Here is a 15,279-nt window from a genome sequence, read left to right as displayed (position 1 = left end):
GTTGTACTGAACTATTTTCTTTCTAAGGTTGGGATACTATGCCTTCCTCTCTTTAAACCCTTCTTTTTTCTCCAAGTTGGATGTATGTCCTCATTCCTCAGGTGTACTCTAATATGCTGTACTATTTAATGGGACTTATTATATTCTCCTTTGCTTAATAGTTATTTTTGGAAGTTGCTATGTTGAACAAATGCCCCTGAATGAACTTTTGTGTGCTTAAGAAAGTGAGGGAATACTGCTGGGCATGTTAGTAATTTGGGTATGTTAAATAGAAATACTTTTCACTAGCAGCCAACTTTGTACACATGTAATGCAGATTCTGGGCTGATTTAAAATTTTAGATTCCTATTGCATTTTCAGAAGATGAAAAAAAAAATAATATTCCTCAAAAATGCTTGACATTGTGCACCAGAGGGTGAATCGCAATATAATTTATTTGTTCCACAAGCATTTTACAATGAGCAAGTACATAGTACAACTCAGCGGTAATATAATTCTACAGAGAGATTAACTGCCTTTGCTAATTCATTCCTAGTTTTACTGGGCTAGAAGAGGTCTTTGGTCTATAAGTCAAACATCAAAATAGGTAAGAAATCTCCAGGAATGACAGGGATAATAAATTTGTCCAGATATTGGATGAAGGATTATCTCTGAGCCATTTAACCTGGGTTCAGATTTGCTCTAAAAGGACTAAGGAATACCTTAGTTCATCCATAATCTCAACACAAGAGAAGAATTTGGAGACCATTAGAATCCTTGTGAATGACTCCAAACTAATTCAGTCCATTGGAATCCCTCCATAGCTTAAACCTGAATATAAGCCCTAAAAAAGCACTTATTAAAATAGAATTCCCCAACCCTTTAATTACATATTTTTCATCCTATAAGTTTGAATTAAGCAGTTAAAAACCACATATTAATAAAACTGAAGTAGGCTCATAAGATAGGGAATCAATAGATGGATCTGGGACCTGGCAAAGAGTCCACGTGGACATCAATAACCGCCAAGATGGCTGCTGGAGGACCCATCCCCAAGATTCTACCATTCGGAAGAGGATTTCCTCTGGAAGCCAGGAGAAGCCCCAGATATTCCCCAAGGGCTTTATCATTGGGTCCTCCTGGGAGGTTGACAGGAGAAATAAGCAATCAAAATGGTGAACAGCTGGAACTCCTCCCCTGCCATTAGCAAAGGGGTGGGATAATAAACAGTTCAAAAAGCGGCACCAGGCTTGAGTTCTCTCTCTTACGCGCTCCCTTGCCTGTGGACATGTCCTGCCCTCTGTGCACCGCTCTTGCCATTTTTCCTCTGCCATGTGGCCACGCAAATAAAACTTGGGCATTTATAACCTATAATGGGAATTGTAATCTGTAAATCAGCCTTCTTTACCACTTTTCAACCCCTTCCTCTCTGCTTGGGACCCCCGATCTGTTATTTTCTCCCATTTCTCGTCTCTCCCTGCCTGAATAAATTATTGGCCTAACTCACCCAATGTGCTCTTGAAATTCATTTCTCGAGCATAGTCAAAGAACCCAGATAAAATCCAGTAACAAAACCACTATAGCCAAGAACATTTTCTGTAAGCATTAGAATCTGAATATAGATATCTTATTCTCTTGGAAAAAAACATTTTGAAATCCTGAACCTTGTATCAATGAGGCTTAATATTGGTTAATACGCAAAGGAAAGAGTGTGATGAACTGACACTGCTATAACCCTGCAGAGCATTTCACAAATATAATTGCAAATGAAAGGTCTCCCTATTACTTTGTGAACTTTTCTATATCATAGTCTCCAAAACGAACTCTGACTTTTATGGTGGAACTAACAGAAAATCTCAGAGCAGCCAGAAAATTGGGAACTGTAAAGTTAAAAAGGAAACATTTTGACTCAAATATGTCAGAAACCCCTGCTGGAAGTGCTTATACATCCCTTAGGAGTCATTAGAATAGCTCAGTTAAAATTTTCCTGCTGTGGAAATCATTGTATTCTTTACAATAAAAACGGTAGTTTTGCCCTGAATTTCACATTTATAGATACAGACTATAGTATAATTGCACTGATTAAAATGTTTTCTCTGGAATAAAGTTATGTTCCCCAAATAGTGTAGTATTTTTTTTAATTATAACCCTTCTGCTCTTAGCAACTAGTGACTAATTGAAAATTAAAATTAAATGTTAACTAGAAATTCACATTGTGGCAAAACTATCTCATTGTGGATTTCAGTTTTTGAAAGGAAAAGTTTCTTCTTTTTCCAAAAGAAGTTAACACATAATGTTTTCTCCTTATAAAAGATAATTATTTATACTTTATTTTGGTTTGCTAATAATTTTAAATCATAAGTAACTATTAACATGATCTATAAAAGGAATGCTTTAGGTTCAGTGCTATCTAATACAGCAGACACTAACTAGCCTTGTGATTTTGAACATTTGAAATGTGGCTGGTAGTATTGAGAAACAGAATTTTTTGTTTTATTTAATTTTAACTAATTGAAATTTATATTAAAATCTAAAGTAGTGCTATTCTATATAGTGATGACATATTGAAATAATTTTTTTGATATGTCGGGTTAAATAAAATAGATTTTTTAATTTAATTTCAACTGTTTTTAAAATTATGTATGCTAGTCACATTATATTTCTTTTGGAGAATACTGCTTTAGAATGATACATTTGGTTTGGTTATGGAGACTTCATTCTAGGCTGTCATTTGTAAGGCTGCTTGCTGCTCTGATCAAAAAAAACCTTGATGAACTTTGTTTCCTGGTAGAAGTTTTTAGAGGCCACATCTAAGTTGCTTTAAGTTTACTAAGGATCAGAAATCAAGGTAATTTCACTTGAAAAACTTTTATATATATATATATATATATATATAAACAGATATTTAACCCACTTACTAGTGCTTCTCTGATCTGATCTTTAACTTTGGCAGAATAGGACTAGGGAGAAGCATTGCAGAAAATGTCTGTTTTGTAACTAAGTCTCACAGATTCAGAGAGTTTAAGTAGGATTGTGTCACTCTTATGCATATGTACGGATTTAAAAGTTTGGGACAATGGAAATGTAAACTGAAACTATAAAAAGAATCTGTTTTAGGTTTTAGTTACAAACAAAGTGAAGAAAAGTGGCCCTTTAAAAGGCTTTAACAGTTTATTTTGACCTGAATATCAAAAAGAAAGAAAATGTAAAAGAGTATTCTATAAAACTCTTAGGAGTGATGGAGGAGCTTTACTCTTTGAAAATTCTCATTAGTTTAATAGCTATTTTACTAGAAATAGGGTAGTCTACCTGTATTAACTCAATGAATCTCTATAATAGTAGATATTCTCATACACTCTATTATTTATTCTATATCAATCAATGAGGTAGGTATCATTTTTAATACATTTTACTACAGCACTAAATCTTGGAAACCATTCCCCAGAGTCAAACATATAGTAAGTGAAAGAGCAGGGATTTGAACTCATTTCTGCCAGATCTGAGAGTTCATGTAAACTCCAGTGAGGCATTTTATTACCTTCATCAACTTCTGTGAGTGCAGCAAACAGCTTGTCTAAGACACTATATAAAAGCAGAATAAAACATCCATTCTTCTGAACACCACAGAATATTATTCATTCTTCTTCTATTGTAGCATTCACTTAGTTGTATTATAATTTATCTGTTTCCTACCACTAGATTTCTTGTTCCTTGAGGAACTTAATAGGTGTTCCATTGGATAAATGAATGAATAGTGAATCAAGTGAATTAGATTGTACAAGCAATCTTGGCATAACTGAGGCAAACTTGCTCTATTCAGCTATGCTTCACTCATGCCTAGCCCATTTCTAGTAATATAATTACAGAGCTAAGCCTCCCAAAAAGTACAAATGCCTCAAAATTGCTCTTTATCCAAGCACAGAATAAGATATATGCCATCTGAGAGGTAATGTCCCATTTTTCTCTCTCGCCCCCTTTCTGAGTCCTGGGATACATCCAGGTTCAGTATTTAACAAAAGAAAAGCAAACATAGCTATGCAAATCTCCCAAAACCACTTCACATACCCAGGCATACAAAACTGAAAGGTGTGATGAACTGCAGAATGCACTGAATTACACAATCCCCTAAATGCATGTGAGAAGGGCCTGACTTTGTGAGGTTCATGCTTTTATTTAAACCCTAAACTACAACCAATTAGTAGCAGCAGGCACATTCTTCTTCTGTTTTGATATTCATTTTATCTTTATAATTGTACTGATAGCCACAATTTACTAAGTACCAAAGACACTTAAGATAGCAAAATGTGTACTGAAAAATATAAAAGTATGTGATCATTTACAGTAAAGGTTGCTCCTGGAATTTAAAAAAAGAACCTCTATAAACTTAGAGTTTCAGTGATAATTATGTTCAAAAGATGAATTCCTGGAAAGAAAGATTAAATAAGAATGAATAGAAATCCAATCAGTCAAGGGAGTAATAAAACATAGATTAGCATGCTATCTTTTCTAAATACAAGACAGTATGGGAGTGGCACTAGAGTAAACTGAACCTTTCAACTTTGAGAGAATTTGGAGAAAAATGAGGTCCCTGTCCAAAGCCAAGTGGGAACATGCTCAAGAAATGAAGAAGCAGAGAACCAGGGATACTAATCTCAGAGCTAGCACTTTCCCATGCCTTCTTATTACTTTTCTAGTCAACTCATCTCAATTCTATTCTCATTGTATACATTCAATGAACCTATGTTTATGTGAGGTGTTTTCTAAGCAGCCAAGAAATGAAACTTTTCTGACAGGCTTATGTCTGAGTCTAAAAGAATTCTTATTATCACTGCAATTCTTACTCTTATGCTAGTAAGTATAATCTTCTGAATTTGATTCTACTTAGAAAGTCAGACTGCATTCCTTCACCCATTGCTTGAGAATGTCTTACTCATGTAATTTGTCCCTTACTTGTAAAATTTAGGTATGAACCTCAATCTAATGCAATTTAGTTTTCTTTTTTAAAATACAGTGTGTGATTCTCTGACCACAAAAACATAACATACATGTGGAAACCATTAAATTACACTGTCTTTGCCCTAGTCAGCATAGATTTCTGATCCCTCCTACCAGGTAGCTCCTCTATTTGCTCAGGGAGCATGAGGCAGAAGGGGTTAGGGTCAGGGTCTAAGGAGGTCTTTCTTCTCAATCATCATTTGCTTGTTCATGGACCAGATGCTGCCTGCACTTCTTCTGGACAGGCCTTCCTCCTCCTAGCCCTTCCTCTGCTTAGGTTCTTTTCTATCTTTCAACTGTACTGGTCAGAATCCACCTGCCCACTGAAATAGAATAGCTGATACTTTCTCCCCAAGTCTGTAACATTCTGGTGCCGGCTTCCAGCCATCCTTGGGGTTCCTTGGCTCGTATCCCTGTTCCAGGTCACATAGCAATGTCTTCTCCTTTCTCTTCCAGGTTCCTTTGACTTCCAGTTTCTAGCTTCTCTCTGTGACTTTCTCTGACTATGTTTGAATTTCTTCTGCTTATGAAGGCCTGCAGAAATCCAGATGCAGGCCCACCCTCATTCAACTGGGCCATACGCTAACTAAACTAACATCTTCAAGAGGTCACATCTACAATGGGCTCACAACCACAAGAACACAGATCAAGACTAAGAACATGTCCAAATTAGGGTATACAGCTCAATCTACCACAGGCATTATCTCCATTATTCACTAGTTAATGAAGGAGATTGTAATGCCTGATTCCTTTTAGATAATGTGAAAATATATCTATATTGCTTAAGTTATTCTATGTAGTGACAAAAATTATATCAAGAAATGCATTTTCTTTATTAATAAAAGCATTATAATTACAAATACATTACATTACAGCGAAGTTTAAGTTAGGCAACTTTCATGTCTTTTTGGAGCTATTAATCATTAAACAAAATTACAAGGCATAGATCATCTAAAAGAGAAGACTGCATTAAATGTCAGAGTAGAAGAATAATGATTAAAAAGAATCAACACGTATATGGAAAGATGGTGTAGTAGGTTGAGTAATGAACCATGCCGCCCCCCTGCCCCCCAATTTCATGCCCAACAGGAAGCTCAGAATGTGACCTTATTTGGAAATAGGGTCTTTAGAGATATAATTAAAGATCTCAAGAAGAAATGAGAATTTAGAGTGGGCCTGAAATCCTGTAATAGGTGTCCTAACAAGAGGAGGGGACACAGAGGCAACACAACATACAGACAAGAAAGTGATGTGAAGATGAAGGTAGAGATTGGAGTGGTCCATCTACAAGCCAAGGAACAAGTGCCAAGGATTGCTTACAACTACCAGAAGTTAGGAGAGATGAATGAGATAGTTTCTCCCTCAGTGTCCAGGAAGAAACTCCAGAAAGAACTTCCTTGCTAATCCGGTGATTAATTTCAGTCTTCTCGCCTCCAGAACTGTGAAAAAATAAATATCTCTTGTTTTAAGGCACCTAGTTTGTGGTAATTCATTTGTTATGGTAGCCCTAAGAAACCAATACAGATGGAGAACTGGTTTCAAGTTGACATGAGGAGACCTGAGGGACTTAGTTGATGACTGGACCAGCATTCAATCATGTGATATGCTTGCCAAGGAAAAGCCGATAGCTTCCAGCACCAATAGAAGCCACCCCACAATGGTCCAGAGGAGGTTCCTAGTATCACCTTGTAAGGAAGGGCATTACCATCAAATTTCCAATGAGTGTTATTTCATACCTGGTGTATTGCTAGGTTTCTGGAAGAAAGTCAAACATCTAATGAGATAAATGGACAAGTAATCTTCAAAGTCAATTTCAATCCTGAGACCCCACAATTCTGTTTGAAAATATTTCAAGGCCTAAGAATAAAAAACAACTGCTTGAAATTAACTGCTTCTGATCAATTTGGAGAGAAAAGAAAGTATTTCATTTTCCCTTACACCCACACTGTTAAAAGTGAGGGTTATGGTTCTCTCTAGGAGACCTGGCTTTAGATCAAGGAACATTCTCCCAAGGAGAACGTTTCAACACCATCCTTACCATCCCCTAAGGACTGCAGAAATCAGATATAGTTACTCGTTGTGGGGAATAGAGCAATCCCTTGGTTGGTTAAGTAGCATGGATTGGCTGAATCCAGGCAACAGTCTCACTGGGTTCCTCTTCTTAAACGTTGTTTTGTCACATGTAACTGCAATATTATGGTACAGTCATGTAACACCCCTTAAGAATATTCTCACACATGCACACTTTGAAAAGAAAAATCAAGAAACTTCCCATTATAACCTACCCACCCCACTTCAGCTACCTGTATGTGGTGCTTTAGGAAAGTAATTTAACAATCAGCATAACTAGCATACCTTTCTTTGTTCTTAGAAATGTACACAAAAGATCATTAAGTAATCAACCAGCTATTTGCTTCTGGATGAGATATCAGAATGAATAGCTAGAAAAGACCCAAACAATTCCACCCAATGCCCTTCACTCTCTTCTCTCAGTCTCTGTCCCTCATCCCATGGGCACATAATGTTGTTTGGCCCTCAAGGATCCCTTGTTCTAGCAGAAAACTCCAATAGTATATTAAAGTTTTAGTAGTTTCTTAGTTCAGACCCAAAGAAGTTTAAATGCCAATAATAGAAACAAAGGAAAGACTGCCTACAAATATACCAGAAATATAAACACAACTTTTCAATCTCTTAAAATACGCCTTGTTCTTGTCCTCTCCAAGGTACATGTGTGGTCTTACTTAAATAAGCATACCACACTAAGTAGTAAGAACTGTGCTGAAGAGCAAGGGTAATTTTAGATTTATAATTAACTTTGTCACTTGCTGCTCAGTAATTTTAGGTGAGCCAATACGCAAAGTGATTGGTGATATAAATCTTTAAGGAATAATTTGATATGTTGAAAATGAGGCAAGTCCTATACAAACATCTGCCTTTAATTCTCTACTTTACGACTTTGAAGTAAAATACAAAGAGAAGTTATATAAATAAATATGATAATTTGATTAGGATTAATTAGGTTACTTAAGCCAATATTAAGAAGCAAAGTAGCATAATAAGAGAAATTGGCTTTGACATTAAATACCTTATTTTGAGACCAGTCTCACTGCTCACTAGTTTTGTGCCCTGAATAAGACATATTATCTAATATTTCCAAGCTTGCGTTTCCTAATTCAAAAGAAAGGAATATGGAAATTTGTTTGGGTATGAAAAGAGAGGATGATGTTTAAACACTTGCAAAACCTTTACAAAGCACATGTTCTATACATTTGTTGCTCATCTCTCGGCATAAATATTTAGGGAATATTCCCCTTAAAAGAAATTTGGAATGCTAGAAGTAGTAGAAGTAATAGTAGTAGTACTAGCTAGTGTTTACCAAGTCCTTTCTGTGGGCCAGACACTGTTCCGTTCTTTTACATGTATTGTGATTAAGACTCTACCACACTTGTGTCCCTAAATTAAAGTCATACATATGTCAAATGCATAGTAAGAAAACGTAAATGGAAATAAAAACTGTTTTTAATATGAATATTTTGCAAAACCAAAAATGAGTATGAAAACATCTTTTATATCTGCATCATATCTATTTCTATTCTGCTATTCTCTTCCCTTTCCTTTCTTTAGTCAAGTTTTTTTGTCTTTTTTATTTTTTTCAATTATATGTAAGACTGATCTTTTTAAAATATTTAGGTTGTATATATGTTACCAAAATAAAATTTTTTAAAGCATAGACTGTACAATGCAAACAGTGAATCCTATTGTAAATGAGAGACAACTATAAAAAATGTTCTTTGATGAATTGTAATAAATGTACCACACCAATGAAAACTGTTAATAATAGGGTGGTATATGAGAACTCTATTTTATGCATGATTTTTCTGTAAACCTGTAACTTCTCTAATTAAAAAAAGGTATTACTTTATAAGAAAAAAAAATAATTCATATGGAAGAATACTCTATAAATTTAAAAATAAAAAGCACTTTTAAATAGCATGATTCAAATATTAGAAATTAGATAAAAAGTATAGAAAATTGGCATAGTAAATTATTCTTCTAAAACGAGCTGCATTATCTTTACCTCCTCTTATCAACAATATCTGCCTATCTGAACATTGTATTTCATCTTTTCTTGGCATTTAATTCTAATATCAATTGCTCTTATTCTACAGTGTAATATTTGTACCCTTGACTTCACGCTGCTGTAGTTTAAGCCAATTTAATCTTCTGTTCTTGTTAAAGAATAAGCATAATTGGACTTTATCCTTACCCTCTTCATAAACCTATGTTGCTGTTAAGTGACAATGCTGTTCCACATATTTCTGGCCTTGTTCCTATTTAATTTTTTAAGTTGACATTATTAAAAGATTTCACAAAGGAAAATTAAATGATGTGTAAAGATTTTCAGTTTCTAGTAACAACTAGCTATACAAAATTTGAATTGCAATTCAACTCATATATATATATATATATATATATATACACACACACACACACATAAATTCTATGTATATTATTTTACATTTCAAATATTTGATTTATTATGCTTTTTGTTCTTTACAACATTTGGGTAAAAGGCTTGAAAGCATATCACTGCCAATATACCATTTTCTAAAAATCAACAAGCTTTATAGCTTCTTTAAAGAATGTGCCCTGAGGCAGGGCTTTGCTCTCCATATTTACAAGGATATTAATTCTCAAAGCTCTGTGTGATTTGAATACCATTTGTTGTCAAATGCCTTTCCTTCTTTTTTGGCAGCTGCTTTTCAAGTCACTTTTCTATGATCCAAATAAAAGTGGATAAAGGAAAATGAAATTAATGTTATAAATGTAATGATTTAAGGTTATTGATTTTGTACTAACTTAAATCTTACTTGGAAAATATTTAATTGCCTTTCCTCAAGTTAATTCTGTATTTCTGTAAGAAAAATAGCTGAACCTAGTGTAATGTTAATGGGTGATTATTTAATTTACCTAAAACTGAATTCAGTTTTCTTATTTTCAAAACTCAAAATGTGCCAGGAAAATTTTTAAAGCTTTCTATTTTTTTCAGTCCAAGTTGGTTTTGAGAGGACAGCAAACCTTGTTGTTCTTAATATCATTGATTTGGGGGGCTCTAATAAAAATGGCAGAAGGACAACCAAAGAAGTGTCTGGAAATTATACACAAAATAAAATTTAGTATCTCAGGCTAAACTTTTATGAAATTTATTATTTTTGGTATCTCAGACTGATTTACAGAATAACCAGATATTCTCTAGGCAAACACTGAAAACAATGTAATTTCTGTCTTTGATTTAAAAAAGAATAATTAATTCTAAACTTGGAAAGTAAAAACACTTCCATAGTATCTCAATGCCTTTAAAAGTGCCCAATGTTGAATAAAAAATTTTTTAAAAAGAACTTTGATTTCTTCCCTGGCTGGTTTTTCTAATTAAGCATCCACTTGAATGCCAAAGCAATGAAATGCATAAGATGCGGCCTGTCCAGAGTACACATAGAGAAAAATGGATTCCAGCTTTCATCCCAAGGCAAAAAACAAAGAATAGAGATAATTTCATCTGACCCTATAAAGTCCCTCTATCAGATTCTATTACAGAGGGAAGTAGGGGACAGGGCTGGGGAGAAAACCAATGGATTATGAGTAAGGAATCATGATCTTTCACCCTACAGACAAATGGAGCTGGGAGGATAAGGCACCCCCTGAAGATGATTCAAGAACAAAAAAATGGGAGAGGCAGGAAATCAGGAATTGCCAATGCCAAGTCACATTGAGGATGTAAGTGTTTTCATTCTGGCCAGATTTTCTAGAAACAACTCAGCTGCGTTCTCACAAAGAAAAATATTGAATAGAGTAAATCCTTTCCTGACATTCTATCAGCCACAAATCTCTAATTTTTGACCCTTGTAAGTTTCTAAAATACAATGAAAAGTGATGATTGGATGTAAGGTATCTTTTGTACAGTCAAAAAAGTTCAAATTATAGTCACTCAATAATGCATAGCACTCACTTATTATTCATCAGCTATTTAAAGTCCAATCTGCTGCAGATACTGGTCCATCTCACAGGTGGCAAGGAGGCTAAATGAGGCTAAACAATCAGAGCAATAAAATTTCTAAATCCAACGATCCATGTACAGGATAGAAATCTCTATGTAAAGATTTTTTTCAGAGAATCTGGACATTCAAAGCAGAAAAAATTTTTGTTATAATGAGGAAGAGAAACATTAGTAAGTAGTCAGTAATGACCAAAAAAGAATGACCTAAAAGAAGGGAAATGGACAACCATTAGTAGAAAAGACAACCAGATGGAATTTAGTAAAGAAGCAAAATAGTTAAGGAATGACTGCATAAATCTATTTAGATATTTATGAAATATAACCGAATTTAGTATATAATTTTAAAATAGAGACAAGAAGAAAAGAGTACACCACTGAAAACATATTTAGAATGTCAATTTGAGTTTCTCACCATATGCCCCAAACACACTCTTAATATGTACAGTTCCAAATCAAGCTAGTCACCCAAAAGTGAAGCAAAATTAAAGTATTATACTTCAAGCACTGATCTGACACTGTTAATTTTACATACTGGTATATTCATTCATTCATTCATACATCAAAAACTGTACACACAATGCTTAGTAGCAATGCTTTAATGTATGTTCATCAATTGTAACAAATGTATCATGCTAATGAAAGATGTTGTTAATGGGGAAAGGTGTGGGAGGGGGAGGGAGTGGGGGATATTGGAATCCCCTATATTTTCAATATAGCATTTATGTGATCTAAAGCTTCTTTAAAAATAAAGAAAAAAATTTTTCAGTAAAAAAAAAAAGTAAGCATTTCTATATGCCAGGCATTTTACTGATTCAATGAGGAACTAAACTGGTCCTTCACTGTGAAACACCGATTGATTTGTAATGGAAAGAAGACATGAGATATGACCAAGCCTGGAGCATAGGGCAGAATTCTCTGAGGAAGTGATATTTGAGAGGAGATTTTGAATGAAAACTAGGAGACTAAACTAGGGTAAAGGGAGTGTGGAAGAGGAAGCAAGATAAAGAATGAAAGGAACATCCTAAGCCAGGAGAACACCATGTACCAAAAATCCCATTAGGAAAAGGGTGAGAATACAAGTATGGGGAGGCTTTATGCAAGGTCCCTGAGGCAGAGTGTCAAGCCAGACAGAGGGAGAGAGCTGCACTAGACAGGGAGGAAAGGCAGGCAGGTCTCAGAACACTCAGAACTGTGGGAGGAATTTGATGAGGTCAGGGTAGAGGGGTTTGGGGGAAATGTTCAGAGATGCATTTTGAGATTATTTTGTCTGCAGAGTGGAGAAAGGGCTGGAAAATAAGAAGACTAAATGCATGAAAATTACTTAGAAGTCTTTTTGCTTTAATTCAGAATAAAGATATAGAAATTTGAACTAGGGTGCCACCAGTAGAAAAAGAGAGAATTCAATTGATTTAAAACATTTAGGAAGTTATAAACATCAGGACCTAATAGTGGTTTGAATGTGAGGGATAAAAGTGAGAGATACATTAAGGATGGCTGAGACTTCTGGTTTGCATAACCAGAATATTGTAGGCATCATTTACCAAGCAGGCAAGCAGGAGACAAGGATCAATGACCAATCTGGGTCAATGGAAAAGGAGTTTCATTTTATGAAATGCATGAGTTTCATGTTAGAGGGACAATTTCTATATCCAAAAGACACAAGAATATGATCCTTAGGGGGAGGAACAAAGGAGAGATCTAGGCTAGAAACATATTTATGTAGGTATGGATGATTTTATTTTACCAAAGGAGAGGATATAATGAGAAACAAGAGCTACCAGTTTCAAAATCTTTAGGAATCTCAATCAACATTTAATGACCAAGTATAGGAGAATGAACTTGCCTAGGAAGCTGAGAAGGAAAAGTGGGGGGGGGGGGGGAGTAAGTGTGGGAAGAGTATGTCAAGGAGAGAGGGAAAGCAGATGTAGGTCAGGCAGTTGGGCTCCTGCCTACCACATGGGAGGTCCCAGGTTTGGTTCCCAGTGCCTCCAAAAAGAAGACAAGCAAGACAGAAAGCTGATGTGACAGGCTGATGCAACAAGATGATGACACAACAAGATGGCAATGTAACGAGGAAACACAATGAAAGACACAATAAGCAGGGAGCAGAGGTAGTGATTGGGTACCTCCTTCCCACATGGGAGGTCCCAGGTTCGGTTCCCAGTGCCTCCTAAACAGAAGACAAACAGACACAGACAGAGAGCAGAGAGTGAGCACAAAACAACCAGGACTGTGGGAGGGGGAGAATAAATAAAATAAATCTTAAAAAAAAAAAAAGGAAAAGTTCAGTATTGACAAATACACAAAATGATGAGGACTGAAATATTGCCATTGCATTTAGCAAAATGGAGGTCACTGGTGACTAGCTAGAGACAGGGACTAAAATATATATATCTCAGAGACTTAAATCTTTGTTCTCCTCTTACGCCAGTTGAGACCTGAATCTCAGCAGAGTTGCAGCAACATCTACTCTCCAGTTCATTGGAATTGCCCAGGACAACTAACAAAATGATGATAATAGACAAATCCCATCCCAAAAAACAAAGAGTATCTGCAACTGCAAGCAAGACAGGCCCTTCTATCTGCCCCATAAGATCTAAGCCCCTCTCAACCTGAAGCAGAACAGGCATCATGGTCCCAAAATCCTCAAGATTGAGAAGTGAACAAACAAAGCGGGGAATACAATTATGGACCAAATAGATTTATTATTTTTGTAGTAACGGAAGAACTTTTAACATTGATATAAAGAGAGTGGTTACCAAAGGTTCTGAGGGAGATGAGGGAAGAATAGGTGGAACACAGGTCATTTTTAGAGCATTGGAATTGTTCTGCATGATATTGCAATGGTGGATACAGGTCATTAAACATTTGTCAAAACCTATAAAATTGTGTTGTGTAAGTTGTAAAATATAATGTAAACTGCAGACCATGGTTAGTAGCAATGCTTTAATATTTGTTCATCAATTGTAACAAATGTACCACACTGATGAAAGATGTTATTAATAGGGGAAATGTGAAACGGGGATGAGGTAAGGTATATGGGAACCCCCCATATTTTCTATGTAACTTTTATGTAATATAAACCTTCTTTAAAAATAAAGTTAAAACAGGAGGGTTTTTGAAATGATGACATTTTATACTAGATTAGAGGAACTTGGAAAAGGGAGAGAGCTGATGGGCTGGGTGAAAGTACAATGGTCAATGATGAGGGTGAAGGAGCAGTTTAAGAACTTTTTAAACCAACCAGCTGAGTGATAGATGGTGGTTGTTGGAAGTTAAAATGCTTGGATTAATGATCTGGGAGATTTGAAGTGATGGCAAAATTTGGGAGGGTCTCTGGGAAGAGACTACGATAGAATGGAGAAAAATGTCATAAAAGATAAGTAGGTCAAGGAAATGAGGGGAACTCTGGATAGGTTATCCCCCCAAATGGTGGAGTTCCCTGGAATGATAGCAGCCATGGAGGTGGAATGGTAGCCAATGAGCCAGGAACCAATGTCTCTGAATGATGGAAAGTGGCCAAAAGATCTATAGATGACAGCAACAGAAACCACAGAAGGTATCATAGTGAAAGAGCCCAAAGAAGCAAGTTTTTTAATGACCAGATTAGGGAATAATGATCTGAAAGCAGCAAGAGGGAAAAGGTACATAACAACCATATCTCCAATTCCTACTCTCAGAATATTATTTAAACCAATCTTATTCATATTCTCTAAAAGCAGAATTAGTTATAGTCAAAAATTTCATATGGCCAACATATAGCATACAATATCGAAATAACTTTAGTTACACCATTACCACTGTGGGGCAAGAATTATTAACCTCCTTATTTTTCTAAGTGAAGAGATACATCAAGAGCGGAGAGTGGCAAACATTTTCTTTAAAGGGTCAGGTAGTAAATATTTAGGCTTATGAGACAGTCTCTGTCATGCCTACTAACTTTGCTGTTGTAGTGTAGGGGCTACGATGCATAAAACAGGTGTGGTTGTATTCCAATAAAATTTCATTTAAAAAATCAGACAGTAGGCAGAATTTGGCCCAGAGGCCTTAGTTTGACAAGCCCTGCTCTGGAATAACACACTTAGCATTTCTCTTTGCCCTCTCACTCACTCCTCCCCATCGAAAGAGAACTGGCAAATTTGAGAGAAAGAATCAGAAGAGCCTAGCTTAACCTCCTCTGGAGCTTTCTTTGCAATTTCCCTGCCCACAGAAAGCACGTTGTCTGGTCAGAGATTAGGTGATTGAAAACA

General features: G+C 35.6%; 1 protein-coding gene across 1 annotated transcript in view; it reads right to left on the bottom strand.

Moving 5' to 3' along the window:
* HMCN1 (hemicentin 1) overlaps positions 1-15,279 on the bottom strand; it is a 515,334-nt gene that overhangs the window by 382,616 nt on the left and 117,439 nt on the right. The gene's annotated exons all lie outside the window — the stretch shown is intronic.

Source organism: Dasypus novemcinctus, chromosome 13, assembly GCF_030445035.2.
Source record: "Dasypus novemcinctus isolate mDasNov1 chromosome 13, mDasNov1.1.hap2, whole genome shotgun sequence".
NCBI lineage: Eukaryota > Metazoa > Chordata > Mammalia > Cingulata > Dasypodidae > Dasypus > Dasypus novemcinctus.
This window is presented reverse-complemented; position numbering and strand designations above follow the sequence as displayed.